Source organism: Mirounga leonina, unplaced genomic scaffold (genome assembly GCF_011800145.1).
Source record: "Mirounga leonina isolate KUSES-001 unplaced genomic scaffold, KU_Mleo_1.0 Mir_418, whole genome shotgun sequence".
NCBI lineage: Eukaryota > Metazoa > Chordata > Mammalia > Carnivora > Phocidae > Mirounga > Mirounga leonina.
Window position 1 is genome coordinate 21,153,844 of NW_023270739.1, and position 25,275 is coordinate 21,179,118.

A 25,275-nucleotide genomic window follows, 5' to 3' on the forward strand; every position below is an offset into this window, starting at 1 on the left:
GTAGAGAACTGCGGCACTGGTGTCTTAATTACATAATTACTTGGATAATTTAAGCAAGAGTTTTGTTTTGTTGGGGGGTGGGAGAGAGATGGAGGGGCTGAATTACCCAGGTAATTTCTTTCCCAGTCGCTGTGGAGCGGCCCTACCAAACCGTCTCCACCTGCTCACCTTCCTACCCTCAGAGAGAAGGAGGCCCCCACCTCGGGGCGGGGGATTTCCCGGGGATACCCCGCCCCTCCCTCTAGGCCCCGCCCCTGGACCGCCAGCTCCGCCCCGCTGCCGCCGCCAGCAGGGGTCGCGCTGCCCGCGGCGAGCTGCTCAGGCGGGGGTGGGGGAAGCTTCCGCGGCGGGTCGCTTTTCTCTGCTGCTGCTGGTTGGATCGTTTCAATAAAAGTCTTTTTTCTCGCTCGCTCGCTCGCTCGCTCTCCTCCGGGGAACAGGCGGAGGCGTCAATCCGCAGCCGCCGAGTGAGAAAGCGACGCACACGCAGCGAACGAAAGCGGCCGCCCGCCGTCTCCTGAGCTCTTCACGGTCCCGCAGCAGAGAAGAAGGAGCCGTCCTCCGAGCGGGCCGCCTCGGCCGGGCGTCGGCACCTCCCTGGCAGTCTCGCTCCCTCCCGGGCTCCTCCGAGGGGATTAGTGGGCTGCCCTCGCGGCTCGGCGGCCCGGGAGCCATGTTGTCCGGGGGGCTTGGCAACGCGTGAGGGACCCGCGGCCCCTCCCGACAGCTCCGGACCCTAGGCGAGAGCCGGAAGGCGGCAGCGGAGGCCTGCGCCTCGGAGGCGCCGTGGGTCTGCCAGCCGCTGGGACCCGGACCTGCATCCGGTCGCCGCGGGCGTCGGCGGAGCCGCTTACCCTCCGCGCCTCGCCTAGCGACGCGGCCCCCGCACTTGCTGGTGAGTTGGCGGCCGGCGGGGCTTTTCCCGCTGCCCGGCGGACCCCGAGCCGAGGGGGCGGGAGGGTGCTTGGGACGGAGGGTCGGGGCGGGCGGCTGTTGGGGGCGCAGGAGGCTCAGGCCCGGCCGGGAAGTTGAGAGAGGGAGGCGCGGCCAGGGGAGCTCCGAGTGCCTGTCGCCCCTCCGGTCCAGCGCGAACCCTGGGTCGCCGAGGCATTTCCGGGGGTGGGGTGGGGTGCGGTAGCTGACGGGCTCCTTCGCGGGGGGCGCCTGCAGTCGCCGCCGCCTCCGGTGCTTGCTGCCCATTTGGTCTCCGGGGGAGGCCGGTCTCCCCCGAGGCCCGCAAGGGAGGAGGCAGAAAGTCCCCCGAGACACAAAGATTCCCCTCGGCGGGGGTGGAGCCGCAGGCGCGGGCGGCCGAGGGGAAGGAAGGGCGCGAGTCCGCGGGAGGTGGGCGAGGAGGCGGTGGCGGCCGCGGCGCTTGCAGCTCCTTGGAGACGCCAGGGGTGTGAGCGGGTGGCGAGCGCCGAGGAGGAGGAGAAGCCCTCGCGTGGGGAGCCGGCCGAGACAAAGATCACCGCAGCCTCCTGCCGGCGGGTCACACCCCTGCGTGTGGGTCAAGGGCTGAGGCGGAGGGAGTGTGGGAAACCCAAAGAGCCGATGGGGGGCGGGGGGGAATGGGGAGCTGCCAAGTATTGTCGTCTCCGTTGCAGTTGCTTTTCTCAGCATTTTTGTGCCCGATGCTCTGGCTCCCCAACTCAGCTGGATAGCTCCAGATTCCCTGCCTCCTGTCACCCCCTCACTGCCACATTGACTCTCTCGTGGTTTTCCCCTCATTCTTTTCACTTTTCACCCACTCCTTTTCGGGTAAGCAGTATTTTGCCTTCAGCTTGGGGGAACGTCTGCTAATGACAGGATGCCTGAGCTTGTTCTGACCCTGAACTGCCTTGAACTCCTCTCTCTTCCTCCCACCCTTTCCTTTCTGGGATCTTATAATGTCACATGGCCACTAACAATTAGCTTTTCTTTAAAAATGGCAAAAGCATAGCTGAAATCCGTGGCGCCCCTCCTTTATATTGATTCGTCCACTAAAGACACGTCGTTGGTTATGCTTTATCACCTCTTAGCCAAATAAATTTTCTAGATAACAAAAGTGGCAAATTTTTTTCGAGTCTTGGCTCTTCTTAGGGTCAGCAAAGTGTGTTCCTGGCAGCCAGACCTTCTGTCACTTATCAGGAAATGCTTGACTTAAAGACACAATTCTTTCCTCAAACTTTGCTGATTCTTTCTTGAGTCTCTGTTGAGGGATTTCTTTTAAAAGGCGCTTGTGTAAGAAGGTCAAAGTAACAAATTTGAGTTACTGTATTTTAGACTTGTTAACCATTGGGCAGAAGAAAATGAATGGGATTTTAAGATCTTTTGATGCCTTGAGTCAACGAAAGCCTCCGTTGAAGCTAGAAATAAGGTTCGATGAAATTTTAAGAAAAAAATTCGCTAGCTGTAGTATCATTGGTTTTTTTGTTAATGAAGTCATATCAGTCTTTGTAATTCTAACATCTGCATACTTCCATAAACAACGGTTGTAACAAAAGAAAAAATGTGGCTGTATTTAAGGAATAGTCTTTTTATTGCGGAGAATTTTGGCATATAAAAGCGTTACTCTTTTATCTGGTGGACTGTCTCATAGGCCAGAAACACTAACAGTTTGAATGCTGGACTTCAAAGAAAATAGCTGTCTTTGAATTTAAGCTGTTTTAAAATATTTTTTACAGCGAAAATAGACATTGAATTATGAACGGAAAGAAATTAAAAGTAAAGCCTGTTTGATATAGCAAAGTTACTATTGATACCATTCTCTCAACAGTCATATCTTGCTGCCATTAAAATGTTGACGCTGGGGCGCCTGGGTGGCTCAGTCGTTAAGCGTCTGCCTTCGGCTCAGGTCATGGTCCCGGGGTCCTGGGATCGAGTCCCATATCGGGCTCCCTGCTCCGCGGGAGGCCTGCTTCTCCCTCTCCCACTCCCCCTGCTTGTGTTCCTGCTCTCACTATGTCTCTCTCTGTCAAATAAATAAATAAAATCTTTAAAAAAATAAAAATAAAAATAAAATAAAATGTTGACGCTGTAAAAATTGTAAAAGGTGTTTCAGTCTAGGGACCAGTATCTGAATTGTGGGACTCCCTACCCCACTCTTACCACTTAACACTTTTCAGATATCTTTGTCAAATTAACAGGTCATATCATTAGTAATCAATGTTTTATGTAACAGTTATCAAAAGGCCAAAAGGAAGGTACAATGTTTTTTCTTTCTGCATATTTATTAGTATTTAATTAGATTATTGAAGTTTAATTCTTGGAAGTCTAAAAAGTTACTGAAGATTTCTGGGTGGTGGGATTCATGGATGAATAAAAATACAGTTCTGTATTTTCCAAATTTTTACATTCATTTTCAATCAGAAAAAAAAGTGTATGAAGTATGAAGCCTTGTTAATAACCTAATTTTCCTATTGCTAGAAGAAACTAATATAAAATAGTTTATTTTCATCCTTGAACTAAGGCCCGATAAAGTCACAGTGTTAGTTATTTGAAATAGTGCAGCCTGCCAGATGTGCTCTGGTTACCTGAAGGGAGAAAGATACATAGTCAGGAAAGATGAAAGTGGAAGAATTGATTCCGTGTATGGTAGCGATCCAATATATGGTGGTAGCTTTGTATATCAGTAATCTTGTTCTAATAAGTCATTTGTTTTACAAAAAATAGAAAAATTAAATTTTATTTTCTGTAGTGCAGAATAGTTGTGTTGACTAAACAGATTTTAATGTATATAGTTTTCAGATATTGCTCCAGTTCTATGATTATGCTGGAAAGAGATTTCCACCAAATTATTTTATATAAAATAATTTACTCTGTTGAGGCTTTTGTTTTTCCCATTATTTTCAGCAATATTTTTCTTCTTTCTCTTTATTTGTGAAATAGTACTAAACAACTGCAACTATTGTGAGTAGTAGAAACTATAATGGCAACTGAGGAAGATATTCAGAAGTGAAGATGATTTCCTTTAATATTAGGAAAAATTATCTGTGAACACAAAATTTTTTCCCTGCTATTTTCTTTGTTATTGTCTAATAGTGCTGAATATTTATAAGGCATTACATTTTGAATCTTTATTACTGTTCTCTAATCTTTATAAAGATTGCAGCATCATGTCATGGCATTTTTTTTTTTAATAGCTTTTATACTTCCACGGAGGATAATTACTTAGCGAATGTGTTGCTGTGTTGTAGAAAAAGGACGTTATGTTAAATTCAGCTTGTAAAAATACTCATTAGAGTATTTTATCCATTTTAAAAATTGCCTCCTTTTATATATGTGAAGGAAGACTAGTTTTAGGTTCTTTGAATTTTGAATGTGTAATTTTTGCTTAAACTTTTAAATGGGAAAGTTATTTAAAGTGCATTTTATAAACTGATATGGCATTTTGTGTTTTAAATGATGAAGATAAAATAGGCTTATGGCATTTAAAATTACGCTTTATATAGTACTTGTGAGGTTAAAAAATTGACTAAATAGGAAACTTGGTATAGTTGACTAGCATTCAACCTACAGTGTTGGCAATTTCTTTGAACTGGAGGGAGGACCTTTCTTTTTTATTTTTATGAGATATTTACAATATTAAGCCAAGAATTCTTACTGTCATTAGTGGATTCTTTGTCATTATTTTGCTCCCAGCCTTTTTAGTTGATAGCTACTTGCATATCTGCAAAATACTGACCTGGAAAGAGTAATTGCCAGGCGCCAGGAAAATGTATTGAATGTATGTGAGTGTGGCTTACCTTTCCTAGCCTGTTTCCTCTCTCTGTTGGCCAACTTGGAAAACCAGTAAATAGCTACCAATAAATCTAATGGGGGGGGGGGTGTCTCCTATAAATAACGTTCTGCAGTAACATGATAATACTGTACGTGAGGAGGTAGATTTACAAATCCGTGGCATATTGGGATGAATGAAAATTATCTTGCTCTCCAAAGTCTCCTTTTAAAATTATTTTTTGAGGGCGCCTGGGTGGCTCAGATGGTTAATTAAATGTCTGCCTTCGGCTCAGGTCATGATCCCAGGGTCCTGGGATCGAGCCCTACATCGGGCTCCCTGCTCCTTGGGAGCCTGCTTCTCCCTCTTCCTCTCTCTCTCTCTCTGTCTCTCATGAATAAATAAATAAAATCTTAAAAAAAAATAATAAAAAATTATTTTTTGATATAAACGTGTGAAAGAAATTAAACTTATTTCTTTTGCTAGGTGTACCATGTCAGGTGTTACTTTGTTAAATCCTCATAGTAAGCCCATCATCTAAGTATTGTGTCTATTTTTCAAATAAAGACACAGATGCCTTAGATTAATTATCTCTTAGGTTCTACCTCTGTGGTGAAGCTGGGGTTCCAGTTTTGGTGTTCAAACCATTTTATTACAACACTGCCATGGGGATGTGATGTTAAAAGGTTCATATTAAGTGCCTGCTGTAGCAAGAACTAAAAAGTGGTAAATTAAAAAGCTCATCAAAATTAGATTTAAATTCCATTGAATTAGTTTTACTGCACACAAAAAAATTGATCTATACAAAATGTGTAAGAGAGGACATATTTATAGCTCAATGAATTAAAGGTACTAAAAAGATACTGAAATGTAGATTTATTTTTAATCATGGATTTATCAATCAGTTTGGGCACAATGTAAAATGAATATAGGTACTGAAAAGCAAAAATAATTATACTGTATATTTACTCTCATTATTACCTTCATGTTTACTTACTCATTTTGATTTTACATGTGTTAAAATTAGTTTGCATTACGCATATGCCATAAAAGAGAAGACAGTGCAGATGCATGTTGCATAGGTTGCTTCCCTATTCGGTGAGAATTTGCCTTAAGGTAGATAAATTTTCTATCTATATCTGTACACAGGTAAATACGTATTGGTTTTTGGTTTTGGTATTGTTTAAGGAAAGCATAAATTTTGATCCTGTGTTTTTATTGTAGCTGTATACCACCAAAAATGGAAATATCAAATCAGATAATACATTTTTGGCAATAACTTTTTACACTGAAAGCTACCCCTTATGATGAAAATATTGTAAATTAGTATTGTTGATATATATCCGATCTCTTATTCCACTTGAAGCATAGAAACTTACTTGACCTCAAGGTAGTCCGCTAAAGTGGAAAAACAAAGATTTGCTTTGTTTTGTTGTCACAAAAGTTAATTTAAAAAAGGTTTTTGTCAGTGGGTTTTATTTATTTATTTATTATTATTTTTTAATGTAGGCTTTATATCCAACATGGGGCTGGAAATCACAACCCTGAGATCAAGAGTCACATATTCTGTACCAAATGAGCCATGCTTGTGTCCCTTGTCAACCTTTTAATAGCACATCCTTGTTTCTTTTTTAAATTTTTTAATTCTTTTTTTTTTTAAGATTTTATTTATTTGACAGAGGGAGACAGAGCGAGAGAGGGAACACAAGCAGGGGGAGTGGGAGAGGGAGAAGTAGACTCCCCACCGAGCAGGGAGCCTGATGCGGGGCTCGATTCCAGGACCCTGGGATCATGACCTGAGCCGAAGGCAGACGCTTAACGACTGAGCCACCCAGGTGCCCCTCCTTGTTTCTTTTTATGCACGTGTTAGTGTAAATACTTTAAAGAATACTCTAAATTTTATATGCATATTTGTAAACAGTGGGAAAAGGACCCAAGAATAATTTCACTATATTCTAGGTTAGTTACTAATTCACTTTGGTCTTCTCAAACATATATTTAGTTCTTCTATTCTTATAATTGATGGTTAATATTTGTTAATAGTATGAGCTAATGTTAAAGGTTGGTAAAAATTAATATTTATGAAAAATCAAGTAACAGCATTGAAGCTCTTATTACTCCAAATTTAGAGACATTATCCTTTAAATTAGCTAATATGTAAAAAAAAAAAAAAACAGCTAATATGTACTTTTAAGTATTATGTTTAAAATAAACCTTTTTTGGGGCACCTGGGTGGCTCAGTCGTTAAGCATCTGCCTTTGGCTCAGGTCATGATCCCAGGGTCCTGGGATCGAGCCCCGCATCGGGCTCCCTGCTCCGCGGGGAAGCCTGCTTCTCCCTCTCCCACTCCCCCTGCTTGTGTTCCCTCTCTCGCTGTGTCTCTATCAGATAAATAAAATATTTAAAAAAATAATAATAAAATAAACCTTTTTTGTAATTCCAGATCTTAATGTTTTATTGTACTGCTATTTCTGGTGGGAAGGAAGCTTTTTATTGATTTTTGAAGTAAATTTTGGATTCCTTAAGCAGCCTTTACCCCCTTGAGCCAGTCTTAATGAAAAAAAAATTTTTTTTGTTTGAGAGAGTGAGGAGGGGGAAGGGTGAGGGGGTGGTGCTGAGGGAGAGGGAGAGAGAGAATCCCAAGCAGGCTCCATCCTCATTGCAGAGCCCCAGGAGCCTCACATGGGGCTCCATCCCACCACACCGAGATCACAACCTGAGCCTAAATCAGGAGTCCATTACTTAACCAACTGAGCCACCCAGGCACCTCTTATTGAAATACTTTTAAGAAATGATCCTTTATGACTTTATTATGCTTAATATATTGGTTTTTCTATTTAGTGGTATTTATAATCAGTATTTTTAAAGCATTTGGTGTGTCCTAGGCATTGTGTTAGTCGTTGTATATGGTATACAATGAGGTGGTATTGTGAGGTAGTTTTGTGACATGTGAAATAACAGCAATGCTAATTGACTGGAATATTCTGCTCTTGACCCTATTCTCATGTTTTACATGTTCCGTGGACAATCTCATCTATATTTAGTGCTTTTTTTTATTACCTATATATTGAGGGTCTCTACATCTTTGTTTCTAATCCAGACCTCTTCCTGAATTCCTTCTAGCTACCTCCCAGCTATTGCTTCTTAGTGCTTCTTTATCAGAGCTGACTTTTTTTTATCCCCTACCTCCATTCCCAGCCAACGGTAACGCACCACCATCAGCCTAGACACTAAAGCCAAAATCTTTGACAGATTATCTTTTCTATTATGCTCTACTCCCCTAGTCCAGTCTGTCACACCAAGTTTTGTTAATTTTATTTCCTAAATATCCTTTAGATTTATCCTTTCCTGTTGCTTTCATATGTCAGGGTTTTGGAATGCCTGATCTGAATTACTATGTCTAATTTTGCCCATTTTAATCTAGCAGTTATTCATTCTTTACATTTGTATATGTTTTTTTTATCCTTCCTTCCCTTCCTTCCGTCTGTCTGTCCATCCACGTATCCATGTCTAAAGTGCGCTTGTCTGTTCTATACTAGCATTTATGGTCAGTGGTAGGATATAAAGATGAGGAAACTGGTGTATTAGTGCTGTGACACTTGAGAGAAATTCTCATTTTTGAGGACAAATGTCACTTCCTTTGAAGTCATCTTTGATCTACTCTGGTGGAGTTACGGTGATTCTACTGTAGCATTTATGTTTACCATAGTACTTAACACATTGTTTTGTAATTATTTATTTATAAATCTCTCCTTTCTGGTTGGCTTTGTGCTCCAGAGGGACCATGCTTTTTTGGTATTCCCTCCAAATTAGGTATTGCTTAATGGAATGAGGAAGTGATGGGATTAGGAACTGATAAATTAGGGTCAGATTAGTCATCGAGTGAAAGAGTCAAGAGTCAGTTTTGATACAGGAGAAAATAAAAAGTCATCAAAAGTTTGGAGTTTTATTTATTTATTTTAAAGATTTTATTTATTTTATTTATTTGACAGAGAGAGAGACAGCGAGAGAGGGAACACAAGCAGGGGGAGTGGGAGAGGGAGAAGCAGGCTTCCCGCTGAGCAGGGAGCCTGATGCGGGGCTCGATCCCAGGACCCTGGGATCATGACCTGAGCCAAAGGCAGACGCTTAACGACTGAGCCACCCAGGCGCCCCAAAAGTTTTGAGTTTTATTGTTACATGTAGGTGGTATTTGTGTGTGAGCAATCTGGAAGCGGTTTGTAGGCCAACTTGGAGAGGCAGTAACTTGGCATTATTGGGCCTTTTTAATTTCATGTGAATTGTACTAACTTGTTATCTTAGACAAATTGGAAATATAAAATTACAATATTTATATGTAAATAAAATGCCTATTTCAGAAGATCTGAAAACTTTGGTCAATATCAAGAGTAAAATTTGGTTTAGCTGATAAAATTTCATCCTTAATGAAATTGAGCTCTGTAGCTGTGTAGTACTAGAGTTAAATGCATTTACTGAAGTAAAGTACAAAATTGCATCCAAAAGGATAGAACAGTGCATTTATTGTCATCCCTGTTACCCTGATAGTTTATGTATACAGTTGACCAGGAATTTTGTTTTCATTGGGATTACTGTAATTAAATAAAAACTGCCTTATGGTCTACTTTTACAATTTAAAGACATTTTATTGATTTTTTAAAATTAAATTATACCTCTGTTATAGTAGTTACAGTGTAAGAACTGATTTATTTTAGAAATCAGAGATTATGGCTTGATGACATCTTGCGATGTGACATTTAAAAATGAATTTTTCACAATTTGTAAGATTCCGTGCCTTTTCATATTTCTCGACTTATTATATGGTCTTAAAACATTAAAACATTTTATATCAGCTACATTTTCATGATCATGATTTTTTTACCTGACATTTTATCATTTTAGGAACAGTGGAGTCAGCACTGTATTTTGCAGTAGATTTTTTTGCCCATAAATCTTTTTTTAATTAAAAAAAATTTTTTTTAAAGTAAGTTCTAACACCCAGTGTAGGGCCTGAGATCAAGAGTTGCATACTCTACTGACCAGGTGCCCCCGCCATAAATTCTTGAGCATAGATTTTTCCCTTCTTTCTCCAAATATTTACATTTCTGTTCTCCTCTAATCCCTTTTCTTCCCAAGAAATTATAAAGTGGTTGACAATTTTTTTATTTTATGTAGAATTTTTTGGAAAAAAATCTGAACTTTCATTTTTATTATATGTAGTTAGAATTGGTTATATGTGTTCATTTTTTTCCATAAAGAAACTACTTCAGTAGTAACTAATAATCAGGTGATCTTGAGCTCGTTACTTAAACTCTTAAGGGTCAATTTCTTCTGTAAAATTGGGAAATGCCGGAACCTTCTTCATGGGGTTGTGGGAATTAAATGATATGTGTAAAGCACTTTGCAAAGTACCTTGAACTTAGCACTCACAGCTGGCAATTTTTTTTTTATATTACTCTTTGATATAATAGGAAGAATTATTGGTAGTGGTACTAGGAATGTTTTGCTGATCTGTCCCTTCAGGTTGATTCCTTCAGGTTAAATAAGTGATTCACAAGGACAGTTGAATCAAAATCATCGCTTTTCCTTAGGACCATCCACATTTTTCTTGAAACCATTTGCCCTGTTGCCCTTCTTTAGACCTATGCTATACTGCTTGTTTGACATCTTAACAGTCTAGACTATTTGCTTTCCTTGTTAATGACTTTTATGTGTGACTCAGGTATTCTGAAGTCAAAATAGAATAATCAGTCATATAGCTTATCCATCAAAAAAAGAAAATGGTTTTGCATTTTATTTTTTGTCATAAAGTTTGCTTGGGTATATACTATTTATTATTTTAGGTTTTTATTATCTTATGTTCTTCTAGGTCAGTGGCCTTAACCTGAACTTCAGAAGCACTCTTGTGATATAAAAAAATGAACAAAAACCAATTAGATGCCTCCGTGTGTGTATGTGTGTGCGTGATGTAAAATCTGAAGCTCTGTCCCAGAACAACTGAAGTGGAATCTCTGAGCTTGGTTTTTAAAATGTTAAAGGTGGGGCGCCTGGGTGAGGCTCAGTTGGTTAAACCTCTGCCTTCGGCTCGGGTCATGATCCCGTGGTCCTGGGATCGAGTCCTGCATTGGGCTCGCTGCTCAGCAGGGAGTCGGCTTCTCCCTGCTTGTGCTTGCTCTGTCTCTCTCTCTCTCAAATAATAAAATAAAATGTTAAAGGCAATGTTTAGAAATACTGTTTTAAGGTTTAGCACAGTGTTAAAGGGAGCAACCACTCATATAAATTAAATTTAAAGTAAAGGCAAAGTGATTAAAACTTTACATCATTGCATCTTATTTTTTCTCTTTTTATTCTTTTGAATTTTGTAGTTTTATGTCTTGGGGGTTTTCTTTATGTATAGAAGTCCTATGTTCCAATTATTTTATTTATTTTTTATCCTTTTAGTATCTTTTTGTTTTGCTTTTTTAGTTTGTTTTGTTAAAAGGTAAACTGAGGCATGTTAAAAATTTTTTTTTTCAAAGTTTAATGAGCATATACATTGATTGAATCAGGGAGCACCAAGTCAAAGGTTTTTACCTGTCCACCAACAGGAGCTAGGAGAGGGGGGAGATTTTTATAGAGAAGACACAGAAGCAAAGGGAATTATTTGATTGGTGATAGTTTAAGCATTTGCCTTATTTGGAAAGCCTAGTTGGCTGTTTGTGATTGGTTGTTCTTAAGTTTTGTTTTCTCAGATTCTTGTGCAGTGACTCTGGCTTAGGTTTTGGTTTGCTTACCTAGGGTACCAAGGCATTGGAGCCACTTTTGTCTAATGGCCTTCTTATTTAATACTTGAACAAGTTCTTTGAGTGTCTTATTGTTTTCTATCTGTACAGTCTCAATTATTATTTTTTAAATATTTTATTTGTGAGAGAGGGAGAGAGCGACAGAGCACAAGCAGGGACGGGGCAGAGGGAGAGGGAAAACAGACTCCCCACTGAGCAGGGAGCCCGACATGGGACTCGATCCCAGGACCCTGGGATCATGATCGGAGCTGAAGGCCAACACTTAACTGACTGAACTACCCACGTGCCCCTCAATTATTAGGTTTTTGAAAATTATTTGTTAAATATAAGAACCTAATGTAGAAAATAGACCATAGTCTAAATATCCTAGCAGTGGTTATCATCTTCAAATATTCCCTTTGTCTTTTTTCATATGTAGAATTTAATATTTTTGTTTAAGATCCTTTTTATAATATCAGTTTTTTTAAATTACCAAATAATTCTTATGGCTATCATTTTCATTGGTTATAGCAATGTATCAAAAGAAGTTTACCCATTTCATAGTGTTTGATAATCATTAACATACTACTTTTCATTTTTCATTATTTTAAATTGTGCTGGGACAGGCTGTAGCATGTGACCACACCATCCTTTCACCCCCATTTTACATTTCCTTAGGGTAGCTAGATACACAGAAGTGGAATTCCCACATCAAACCTGTGAACCTTTTCAGGTAATGTTTGTTGTGGCAGTGCCATAGTAATGTGCCACATCTACTCTAAAATATTTGCTTTAGATAATTTGTAGAAAGAGGTCATTGCTTGTGTTTGGATTTCTTTGATTGCTGGATTTTTTTTTTTAATTTTTTATTCTGTATTCTCCCCTTGGGTTGCTTAGGAGGTAATGATTACCATTCTCTGAATCCTGACAGCTTCATTTTTCATTATTTTGTGATACTCTTTTTTTTTTTTTTTAATATCCTATTGCTATGTATAAGATGTGTTTTTGGTTTTTTTTCTTAATTTGAGATAATTTGTTTTGGTTGTCCATCTGTTCTTATTCTAGCTCCAGCTTATTTTAATTATCACTGCTTTGTAATATATCTTAATATCTGGTATGGTGAACTGTTTTTTCTCTAAATAATTTTGATATTATATATCTTTTTATTCTACTTTTATATTTTTTTTAAACAGCAGGCAAAAAAGATGTAGAATAGGTGTCTTCATTTTTTTCTTGCAAGCTGGTCTCCAACTATAAAACTTCAATCCAGGTATGTCAGTGCATCTGTAAAGAGTTGCATCAGGAATCAGGGTAGACTTCCATTTTCTCATTGTCTAGGTTCTATCATGTAAAGAGCATCTCAGTAAAAATTAGGTAACCTATGATTTTATCCATTTATTCATGCTGTCACCAAAGATGGACTTAACCGTTGTCCTTTTTCTTTTTCTTTTTAAAGATTTATTTGAGAGAGTGCGCACATGCTTGCACGCGCTCAGTGGGGAGGAGTAGAGGGAGAAGGAGAGAGAATCTCAGGCAGACTCCCTGCTGAGCACAGAGCCCAGTGTGGGGCTCAATCTCACGACGCTGAAACTATGACCTGAGCCAAAATCAGGAGTTGGACACTTAATCACCTGAGCCACCCAGGCATCCCAACGGTTGTCCTGGAGAGAAGGAGGGAATGATATTCAGCCAAGGGTAGATTTCTTGGAGGAGATGATGCTAAAGATAATTAGCTTTAGCATTTCCTAGGATAAAGCAGTATGTAAAAAGGAGGTATGAAAAAAGATTTTAGGGGCTCCTGGGTGGCTCAGTCGTTACGTGTCTGCCTTGGGCTCAGGTCATGAACGGGGTCCTGGGTTTGAGCCCCACATTGGGCTCCCTGCTCAGTGGGAAGTCTGCTTCCCCCTCTCCCACTCCCCCTGCTTGTGTTCCTGCTCTCTCTCTCTGTCAAATAAATAAATAAAATCTTAAAAAAAAGAGAAAAAAAAGATTTTACATTCTTTTAAAATAATTGTTATTCTCCTCCAGCCTATTAAGTATTTCCATTAGTAGAAATAGAGAAATAGAGTTTGCATGTAGAGGCTGTGGTAGATGAGATCAAAGAGGGAGCTAGCTATACCAGTTAAGAAGCTTGGATTTTATTCATCTATGGAATTGAGCTGTTGAACAGTTTTTAGGCAGAATGTCCTCTTTTCTACATTGAAGTTATTGGGAAAGTTTTGTGAACAGCTACAAATGAGCTACTTCTGGATGTTGAATGGACAGCCTTTTGTGATATGTTGATCTTTCAGAAGCAGCCTCAAAGGATTGGGAGTGCTAAACTTTGGGAATGCTAAATAGAGCTACTTGAACCTTTTTTTTTTTTTCTTCCTGGTCTGGTTCACCTCAGAGACGTGAAAATTATTGTCTCTTAGGAGCATTTAGAAATGTGTATTTGCAAACCTGCCTTTTTTATCTTCCAGTGAGGAAGTGATCCCACATATTAGAAATTGGTTTCACCATTTTGTTGGGGAAATAGATAAAAATAGTAAATTTATGACATTGAAACAATCCTTTTATTTAACTGTGAATATCAGCATACTAGTGAAGGATACAAATATTAATTGTGCCTCTACAAATGATTATTTAGTTCTTTAGACTTTACCTCTGTGCTAATATAGGTAACCATGTAACACTATCCATTTAACAGTAATTCAGTTAAGTTATATGCAGGTACCAAGAATAGGCTAATTTTAGCAGCTACAGTGTTTCAGTACTTTAAAGTCGACTTTAAAGTACAGCTGATCCTTGAACCTCACAGGTTTGACTGCACTGGTCCACTTATACACCGATTTTTTGTGTGTGCGTGGGGGGAGTACAGTACTGTAAGAGTATTTTCTCTTAAGATTTTTTCAATAACACTTTTTTCTAGCTTACTTTATTATAAGAATACAGCATACTATATATATATAGAGAGAGAGAGAGAATACAAAATGTGCGTTAATCGACTCTTATGTTATTGGTAAGGCTTCCAGTAAACAGTAGGCTATTAGTAGTCAAGTTTTTGGGGAGTCAAAAATTAAATACAGGTTTTGGACCACACAGGGGTCAGTGCCCTTAACCCCTGCGTTGTTCACGGGTCAGCTCTACTTCTATTTTACTAATGCTTACAAAGAATTTTTGATACATAATTGTTCCTAAGATGGAGGTACCTTTTCTTATTGTATTTGCTCTTCACAAATGATTATCTCCCTGCCCCATTCCTTTCTTAATTTGAACTCTTCAAATCCTTCCACTTTTGTAGGCATTGAACATTTTTTAAAAAATTAAACTTAATTTTTTTGAATAGGTGATATGATGAAGAACTTAAAACTATATAGAGATACAGAGAAGTCTTGTTTTCCCTTTTGCTTTCTCCAACCAGTTTTTCCTCCCATACCTTTTATAGGTAGACATTTCCTTTTGTATCCTATTTATCCTTCCAGTGTGTTTTTTGCAAATATAAACAAATACATGTATATTTTATTTTGGAGATTTTTCCATGTCTAGTTAAAGATCTTCCTTTATTTTTAATAGCTGAATTTTACTTCTGTGGATATATGGTAGTTAAGTCCCTCAGTCCTGTGTGGACACTTGGGTTGTTTCTTATCTTTTGCTATTACAATACCAAATGAATAATATACATACAACATTTTGTACTTACATAAGCAAATGCATGATTTAGATTCTAAGAGCAAGGATCAATCAAGTGATTAATACATCTGTACACATGTTTCCTTGCTCGTCAGTTGGGAGGGCCTAGAAGAAAATGACACTCCGGGGCGCCTGGGTGGCTCAGTCGTTAAGCGTCTGCCTTTGGCTCGGGTCATGATCCCAGGGTCCTGGGATCGAGTCCCACATCGGGCTCCCTGCCCTGTGAGAAGCCTGCTTCTCCCTTTCCCACTCCCCCTGCTTGTGTTCCCTCTCTCACTGTGTCTCTCTCTGTCAGATAAATAAATAAAATCTTAAAAAAAAAAAAAAAAAGACACTCCAGTAGCAATGAGTACAGCTAGTGCCCAGATCTTGGTTTCTAATACTGTTCTCCCATAAAAGGAACCAGAGCTCTGGAGAAATGGCTGATTCTAGTACTGGGCCAGGAAATAAGTATAATAATGCTGAAAAGTTCAAAAGTACTCCAACAAAAACAATGAATGAGGTATGTAAAAGGCACACAGGAACCAACTCAAAGAACTCCCGGGACTAATAATAGAATAATTTGAGCAACAAAATAAAATAGAATTTTAAAAATTGGGTTATAATTCAATTATAAAATCATATCCATGAATCCATACTGATATAAATAAATAAATGGTAAAGAATAGACAGATCTCCTGTGCAGAGGAATTCTAAATAATTTATGTGGCTACTTAGCCCTCAAAGAGGTATAACAAGACTCTTAATGAGTGGAAAAATAACGGAAAAGGGTAACTTGACATAGGAAAAACCTGACAAACACTACCTCGGCTGTGTGACCAAGGTTTAATACTATAAATACTATAAACATACAGTATTAATACGATAAGCCAAATGTATCCCCTCGTAATGCGTATGTTGAAACCAGGTCCCCAATGTGATGGTGTTTGGAGTTGGGGCCTTTGAGAGGTGCTTATATCAGGAAGTCATGGATTTAATGCCCTTATAAGAGACCCCAGAGAGCTACCTCACCTTTTCTGCCATGTGAGGACTCAATGAGGAGATGGCAATCTATGAACTAGGAAGTGGGCTCTTACCAGACACTGAATCTGCAGGGACCTTGATCTTGGACTTCCCAGACTCCAGAACTGTGAGAAATAAATTTCTGTTGCTTTTAAGCCACCCTTGTGTAAGGTATGTTGTTATAGCAGCCTGAACAGACTAAGGCTTAATATCAACAGTCATAAGTTATGTTGGTAATATGATGTGGTGACCAATGCACTTGACCTCTAAGGTCTTCTTCCCAAAAAACTGTAACCCCAGTTTAATTATGAGAAAAACATCAGGTGAGTTCTAATCAAGGGATATTCTACCTTAAAACTATCAAGGTCATCTGAAACAAGGGAAGTCTGAGAAACTGTCACAGCCAAGAAGAGCTTAAGAGGTGACAGACAATACGATAAAGTGAAATCTGAATAGAGTGGACTTTAGTCCATAATGCATCAGTTTGGGTTCATTAATTGTGACAATTATACCATAGTAATATAAGATCTTAATTGCAGAATCTTAAGTGTTTGGTGTAGAGGAACTGTGTGTACTATCTTTGCAATTTTCTTGTAAATCTAAAACTATTATAGGATATTTTTCTAAAAAAGATAGATGCTTCTGTAATTCTGTTAGGTATAGTCATATTGCCATTTTGTACCTAAATGTTGGAGAGGCTTATTTTCCCATGCTCTCCCCAGCTGAATGTGTTGTTAGACTTTTGGAATTTTGCCCGTTTGATAGATTAGAACTGGTGTAACTCAGACTTTTGTATTTCTCTCATTATGAATGACGTTGAGTATTTTCTTGTGTTTAATGGACATTTTACCTTTTTCTCCCTTCTGTGAACTCATGTTCTTTGTTTATTTTTCTGTTAGGTTTTGGCCTTTTCTTCCTGGTTTCAGGAGTTCTCCATAGAGAAATTAGCCCTTTTTGTAATATGGGTTGCAAAAAATACATTTTTTCATTCTTTACGATGTTTCTTATGCAAAATTTTTCCTTTTTTATGTGGTGATATTATTTTTTCTTTTATGTTTCTGGACTTTGAAACTTAGTTAGAAAAGTCTTCAGCACTCCAAGATTATAAAGGAATTATATTTTCTTCCCCTGGTAGATTCCATTTTTACATTTAGATCTTAATATTTGAATCCTTCAGTTCTCCCAAGCATTGGGGCATTCTAAATGCTTAATTTTCTTTCACATTACTCCCGTGTAAGCATCCTTGTGGGCTTATAAGTGCTTTAAATGATTTATAGTAAAAGAAATGCTTACACATTTACTCTTGGTGGATAAAGTCTCAACTGTGGAAAATGTATTGTGTCTTGATCCCACATCATGGTTTAAAAATAATTTTACAGTAATGAAAATTGCTTTAAAGTCTTTTACTGTTAAATTGTAGTAAATTTAGCAGTATTTTTTTCTTCTTCTGATTATTAATGTTGTGGATTATTCATGTATTCCGTTTATTCCCCATCCTGTTTCTCCTAAGACTTCTGCTTCAATTATTAAACCTGTCTGTGATTTACCTCCTATTGTCCTCAGAACTCCTTACTGTTTTATGGCTGCTCTGATAGTAATCTCTTTATTTAGTATTATTTAGAAATTTTATTGGTAGGCTAAATATCTGTTTTAACTCATTAAGAAAATGGAACTAATAGTGTCAGCAGATGCTGCCTAATGTAGATGATGATTTCTTATGCCCTTTTATAAAGGTATTCATATTTTCCTAACGTTACTTGTGATGAAACTAGTATTGCTGAACTGAATTTTCAGATATTTGGGAAACTATCTGGTAGTGCTGTGGAATGTTGACTCTTAGAAAATAGCACCAGAAACCACCTGGTGAGTTTATTGCATAAAGGAGAGAACTACCTTTACAGAGTTGGTAGGATCTGCTAGGGGAAGGGAAGGGTGTGTGAATGAAAAGAATAGCAAAATAGGAAGGGAGAGCAAAGTTGGGATATTTATTGAGGATTTGGAGTCTTTAAGACAGCTATTTCAGTGCAGGAGCTGATTAGAATTAGGATCACAATATAATAGTTTAGGATTGATAGATATAGCAAAGCAAGGGTTTTGAGGTGAGATTTTCTCAGTGTCTTGGAAAGTGAACAGTCATTTGCTGCTATTTATTAAAAAGTTGAATAGTCTGCTGTTGGTTTATATGGGGTTTTTGGGAAGTTCCTGAAATGAACAATGAAGTTATTTGCAACTCTTATCTGCCTGGACAAGAGTTTCCTGGAATAGTAAAGTCATGTTGTCTAGGACAGCTGAATAGTAATGTTAATGTAGACTGTAAACTCTGGGTTTAGATGGTTTTCAGTTCTCACTACCCATTCAGAACTACAATAAACTTGAAAATGTAATTATAAAAAGTATGATTCTTAGGACTAGCTACTCAGACAATATATTCTCTTGGTAAGGGGTTTGACATTGAATGATTTCCCCCAAAGAATGAGGCCTAACTTTGATAATTAAGGTGTCTGAGACACCTAAGTAGGCAGTAGGATACAGGAGCCTGCAGCTAAGAAAAGAGCTATAAAAGGATCAGAGAGAGAAATTTGGGAGTTACTGTTTAGATTGAATCCATGTACCTAGATGAGTTTGCCTGAGGAAGAAGTATAGAGTGAGAAGAAAAATACTTTGGCCTTAGAAGTTCTAGTGCCTAATAGCTATATGTGGGGTGTGTGTGTACGTGCACATGCGTGTGCAAACCTGTAAAGGAGCGGCTGGAGAGGTTGGAAGAAAACCAGGATATTGTAATGTGATCTCTGGAGACGTGGCTGAAGAGTAGTGGGGTCAGAACACAAAAGCCTTATACGTCTAGGTGGAGAAAGACCTTCATTCAATAGTTCTATGCTTGTACAAAATACAGACTGTTCACAGAACTAGTCAGTTTATCATGACATTCTTTACATAAGAATTGCCTAATGGGAAATTCTGTTTGCAGGGTAGTTATTTGAAATTGAGAATATTTTCTTATAAATAATTTTACTAACTCGCTCCCACATTACCCCATAAAAGTTAATCTCTCATTTTGACTGTGATTGAGGAGAGGTCAGTGGTATATATAGCCTGCACTTTTATATACAGTACGTATATTTGGTGTTAATACTTCGGGAGTGTTTAGTGGAAGAAGTAACATTTGTTGAATGCCTACAGTGTGCTAGGCATAGTCCATACATTCTAATTTATATCTCACATCTTGTTGAGGTAGTTTTTTATTTCCTTCTCCAAAGAGGGAATAACTAAGGTTGGATTTCTCAGTGTCGTACTTCTCACTTTCCCCAGTGTCTATATGAAGGAGTCAGGATTTGAATCGAGTTAGGCTTATTCTCAATTTTTGCTGAACCAAATGGACTTCCTGTATGCTATAAACCCTTGGTCAACCAATGCTGTGGTTGTATGTAATTCACATTTTACCAGATGTTAATTAAATGTAGGAATATGTTACCTTTCAGTTTTTGAGGAACAAGATTTAACAGGTATTAAGCATTAGTGAAGCAAAGAAGAAAGGATCTAGGCCCGTATACTCAATCTTTGATTAACTAGAATCCATTTAATTCCTTTTAAGGGAGCAATTCAGGTCGAAGAACAGTATCCTATTTGACAGAATTCTGGTTAATTCAGACATTACTGTTTTTAAATATTTTTCTCTATCCTCATAGGAAATCTTTTTTAAAAAGTCATTATTAATGGGTATGCACATTTTGCCCTCTTTTTCTTCATTTCATCTTAATCTAATTTAGCACTTCATAGAAACAAAAACTACCAAAAAGTTGAAGAGTCCTGGCATTTTTAACATTTTGCCAAGTCTTCCACTGTTGCAAGGAAAGTTGGTCACTATTTAGTAGGATTTGTCTTATGAAAGCTTTAATAAAGAGCTAGTTTTTAAAAAATGTGATAAACTGTTAATTGTGTCATCAGTGACAGAGTAACAAATTCAGTTGTTCAGATATGTTTTGGTGAGAAAAGTTAGAAGGTTGCCTACATGCTTTTTTTTTTTTTAACATTAAGAGCAAATTCATATTTACCTTGTACTGGGCATGGCTAAGAACATTCTCAGTGAACCTACATGAATATTTACAAAGTGGGAGATTTTGTGAGATTTGAGCTTTGAAAATCTATAGAAGATAATAAATAATCCTTTATTTTGTGGTAATTGAAAAATGTGTCATATGACCTTTTAAGTATCTAAATATTTTTACTTCTTTCTGTTGAAGGTCCCATAATGCTTTTTAAATTTCTTATTGTTGGAGGTAGGAGGTGTTTAAAAGAGTGAATGACTAGCTGAACCTTACAGGGTATCTTTATATTAGTGGGGTCATCATGTGTCACCATGTGGTAAAGTCTCATCTTTTCAGTTTCCTGAACAGTTCATTTTGAGATGATGTGGGACTGTAGAATCCTTAATGTGCTTAAGGATAAAGTATAGCATTAATTTAGAAAGATGCAGTGAGAAATAACCTGGCTTGATATAACCAGTTTTGGGGGGATATGAGTGATAGGGTGGGGGTAGGGAGGGACACAAAGATTTAAAAAAATATTTCTGTCCTTAAGGAGTTTATAATAATGGTGAAACCCAGGAACTTTACATTTACATAACCCGCTTAATTCTGGTGAATAAATCAATTTAGAAGACCAGATTTTAGATTTGAGAATTGGTTGAGAATGTCCTTAGAGCAGCAGCTTTTTTTTTTTTCTGTTTTAATCCAAGTGTGTTTTTATTTATTTATTTTTTATGGTTTTGGCTTTTTAAGGCTTTATTTAAATTCCAGTTAGTTAACATACAGTGTTGTATTAGTTTCAAGTGTACAATATACTGATTCAGCAATTCCACATACCACCCAGTGCTCATCACCACAAGTGCACTTCTTATTCCCCATCATCTGTTTAACCCATCCCCCCACCTCCCTCACCTCTGGTGACCATCAGTTCTCTATAGTTAAGAGTCTGTTTCTTGATTTGTCTTTCTTTTTCCCTTTGCTGATTTGTTTTCTTTCTTAAATTCCACATGTGAATGAAATATGTTATTTGTCTTTCTTTGAGTAACTTATTTCACTAGGCATTATGCTGTCTGGCTTCATCCATGTTGTTGCAAGTGGCAAGATATCCTTCTTTTTTTATGGCTGAGTAATATTCCATTATATATATGCATCCATTATATATATATTCCATTATATATATGTACATATATGTATATCACTTCTTAATCCATTTATCTATTAGTGGATACTTGGGCTGCTTCCATAATTTGGCTATTGTTAATAATGCTGCTATAAACATACAGGTGCATGTATCCCTTTGATTTTGTATTTTTGTATTCTTTCAGTAGATACCCTGTAGTGCAATTCCTGGGTCATAGGGTAGTTCTATTTTTAACTTTTTGAGGCATCTTCACTGTTTTCCACAGTGGCTGCACTGGTTTGCATCCCCACCAACAGGGCAGAGGTTTCCTTTTGCTCCACATCCTTGCCAACACGTTGTTTTTTTTGTTTTTGTTTTTGTTTTATTTGAGACAGAGAGAACGAGAGAGAGAGAGAGCGCGCGCACATGAGAGGGGGGAGGGTCAGAGGGAGAAGCAGGTTCCTTGCTGAGCAGGGAGCCCGATGCGGGACTCGATTCAGGGACTCCAGGATCATGACCTGAGCTGAAGGCAGTCGCTTAACCAACTGAGCCACCCAGGCGCCCACCAACACGTTGTTTCTTGTGTTGTTGATTTTAGCTATTCTGACAGGTGTGTGGTGATATCTCACTGTAGTTTTGATTTGCATTTCCCTGATGTTAAGTGATGATGAACATCTTTTCATGTGTCCATAGATCATCTGTATGTCTTCTTTGGAGAAATGTCTGTTTATTTCTTCTGCCCATTATCTCTCTCTCTCTCTCTTTTTTTTTTTTAAGATTTATTTATTTATTCTAGAGAGAGAGCGCATGAGCAGGGGAAGGGGCAGAGGGAGAGAATACCCAAGCAGACGTACACTAAGCATGGAACCAGACACGGGGTCAGATCCCATGACCCATGAGATCTGGACCTGAGCCAAAACAAAGTCAGACGCTCAACCCACTGAGCCACCCAGGCATCTTCTGCCCATTTTCTAATTGGATTTTTTGTTTTTTGGGTGTTGAGCTTTTTAAGTTCTTCATATAGTTTGGATATTAACGCTTTATTGTGTATGTCGTTTGCAGATACCTTATCCCATTTCATAGGTTGCCTTTCAGTTTTGCTGAGTGTTTCCTTTGCTGTGCAGAAGCTTTTTAATTTCATGTAGTCCCAATAATTTATCTTTGCTTTTATATTCCTTGTTTCAGGAGACATATCTAGAAAAATGTTGCTTCGGCCTATGTTGAAGAAGTTACTGCCTGTGTTCTCTTCTAGGATTTTTATGGTTTCAGGTCTCATATTTAGGTCTTTAATCCATTTTGAATTTCTTTTTGTGTATGGTGCAAGAAAGTGGGCCAGTTATTTTCTTTTGCACGTTGCTGTCTGGTTTTCCTAACATCATTTGTTGAAGAAACTTTTTCCCATTGGATATTCTTTCCTGCTTTGTCAAAGATTAATTAATTGACCATATAATTGTAGGTTCATTTCTGGGTTTTCTGTTCTGTTCTGTTGCTCTGTGTGTCCATTTTTGTGCCAATACCATACTGTTTTGATTACTGTAGCTTTGAATGTGACTTCAAGTCCAGAATTTTGATGCCTCCAGCTTTGCTTTTCTTTTTCAAGGTCGCTTTGGCTATTTGGTCTTTTGTGGTTCCATACAAATTTTAGGATTGTTTGTTCTAGTTCTTTGAAAAATGCTGTTAGTATTTTGATAGGGTTTGTATTAAATGTGTAGATTGGGTAGTATAGACACTTTAACAATATTTGTTCTTCCAGTCCTTGAGCATGGAATGTCTTTCCATTTCTTTGTGTCATTTTCAGTTTCTTTCATCAGTGTTTTATAGTTTTCAGAATACAGGTCTTTCACCTTTTTGGTTAGATTTATTCCTAGGTATCTTAGTATTTTTTGGTGAAATTATAAATGAGATTGTTTTCTTAATTTTTCTTTCTGTTGCTTCATTATTAATGTATAGAAATGGAACAGATTTCTATCCATTAGTTTTGTATCCTGCAGCTTTACTGAATTTATCAGTTCTAGCAGTTTTTTGATGGAGTCTTTAGGGTTTTCTATGTATGGTATTGTGTCATCTGCAAATAGTGAAAGTTTTACTTCTTCCTTACCTATTTGGATGCCTTTTATTTCTTTTTGTTGTTGATTGCTGTGGCTAGGAATTCCAGTACTATGTTGAATCCAGGTGATGAGAGTGGACGTCCCCGTCTTATTCCTGACTGTAGAGGAAAAAGCTGTTTTTTTCCCCATTTAGGATGATCTTAGCTATGGGTTTTTCATCTGAGGCCTTTATAATGTTATGTTCCCTCTAAAACTACTTTGTTGAGAGTGTTTATCATGAATGGGTGTAGTACTTTGTCAAATGCTTTTTCTGTGTCTGTTGAAATGATACATGGTTCTTATCCTTTCTGTTAACTTTTTTTAAGATTTTATTTTTAAGTAATGTATACACCCGACCCGGGGCTTGAACTTATCAAGAGTTGCATGCTCCACCTACTGAACCAGCCAGGCGCCCCTTTTTTCTCATATTGATGTGATGTGTCCCATTGATTGATTTGTGAAGATTGAACCACCTTTACACCCCAGGAATAAATCCCACTTGATCGTGGGGAATGATTTTTGTAATGTATTGTTGGATCTGGTTTGCAAGTATTTTGTTGAGGATTTTTGCACCTGTGTTCATCCGGGATTTTGGCCTGTAGTTCTCTTTTGTGGTGGTGTCTTTATCTGGTTTTGGTATCATGGCAATGCTGGCCTCATAGAATGAATTTGGAAGTTTTCCTTCCTTTTCTATTTTTTGGAATAGTGTGAGAAGACTAGGCATACTCTTCTTTAAATGTAGTAGAATTTGCCTGTGAAGCCATCTGGTCTCGAACTTTCGTTTGTTGGGAGTTTTTTGATTATTGATTCAGTTTCTTTGCTGGGTATTGGTTTGTTCAGGTTTTGCATTTCTTGTTTCAGTTTTGGTAGTTTATATGTTTCTAGGAATTAACCATCTTCTCTAGTTTGTCCAATTTGTTGGCATATAGTTTTTTATAATATTCCCTTGTAATTGTATTTCTGTGGCATTGTTTTTTTTTTTTATTCTCTCTCATTTGTGATTTTATTTATTGGGGTCATTTCTCTTCTTTTTCTTCATAAGTCTGTTTAGAAGTTTATCAGTTATATTGATTTTTTTTTTCCCCCAAAGAAGCAATTCCTGGTTTCATTGATCTATTGTTTTCTTTAGTTTCTATATTTATTTCTGCTCTAATGTTTATTATTTCCTTTGTTCTGCTGGTTTTTGGTTGGTTCTTTTTCTAACTCTGTTAGGTGTAAAGTTAAGTTGTTTTGAGATTTTTCTTGCTTCTTGAGGTAGGTCTGTATTGCTATAAACTTCTCTCTCAAAACTGCTTTTGCTGTGTCCCGAAAGTTTTGTACCTTTGTGTTTTCATTTTCATTTGTTTCCTTGTACTTTTTAAATTTCTTCTTTTATTTTCTGGTTGACCCATTCATTGCTTAGTAGCATGTTTTTAATCCATGTATTTGTGCTCTTTCCAAACTTTTTTCTTGTGGTTGACTTCTAGTTTCATAGCCTTGTGGTCAGGAAAGATGCATGGTATGACTTTGATGTTCTGAATATGTTGAGACTTATTTCGTGGGCCAATATGTGATCTGTTCTGGAGAATGTTTTATGTGCACTTGAAAAGAGTGTGTATTCTGTTTTAGGATGGAATGTTCTGAATGTATCTGTTAAATCCATCTGGTCCAATGTGTCATTGAAAGCCATTATTTCCTTGTTGATTTTCTGTTTAGATGATCTAGTCCATTAATATAAGTGGGCTGTTAAAGTCCCCTACATTATTGTATCAGTATTGATTAGTTCCTCTATGTTTGTTAAACTGTTTTATGTATTTGGGTGCTCCTGTGTTGGGTGCATAAATATTTACAATTGTTATATCTTCTTGTTGGATTGTCTGCTTTATTATTATATAATGTTTGTGCTCGCTTCGGCAGCACATATATTATTATA

At 37.9% G+C, this 25,275-nt stretch overlaps 1 protein-coding gene across 1 annotated transcript in view; it reads left to right on the forward strand.

Moving 5' to 3' along the window:
• Positions 1 to 346: 346 nt before the first annotated feature.
• CDK17 (cyclin dependent kinase 17) overlaps positions 347 to 25,275 on the forward strand; it is a 113,942-nt gene continuing 89,013 nt past the window's right edge. Inside the window, exon 1 of the mRNA XM_034987792.1 lies at positions 347 to 895. The gene's annotated coding sequence lies outside the window, so the exon portion shown is untranslated. The remainder of the gene's footprint in view (positions 896 to 25,275) is intronic.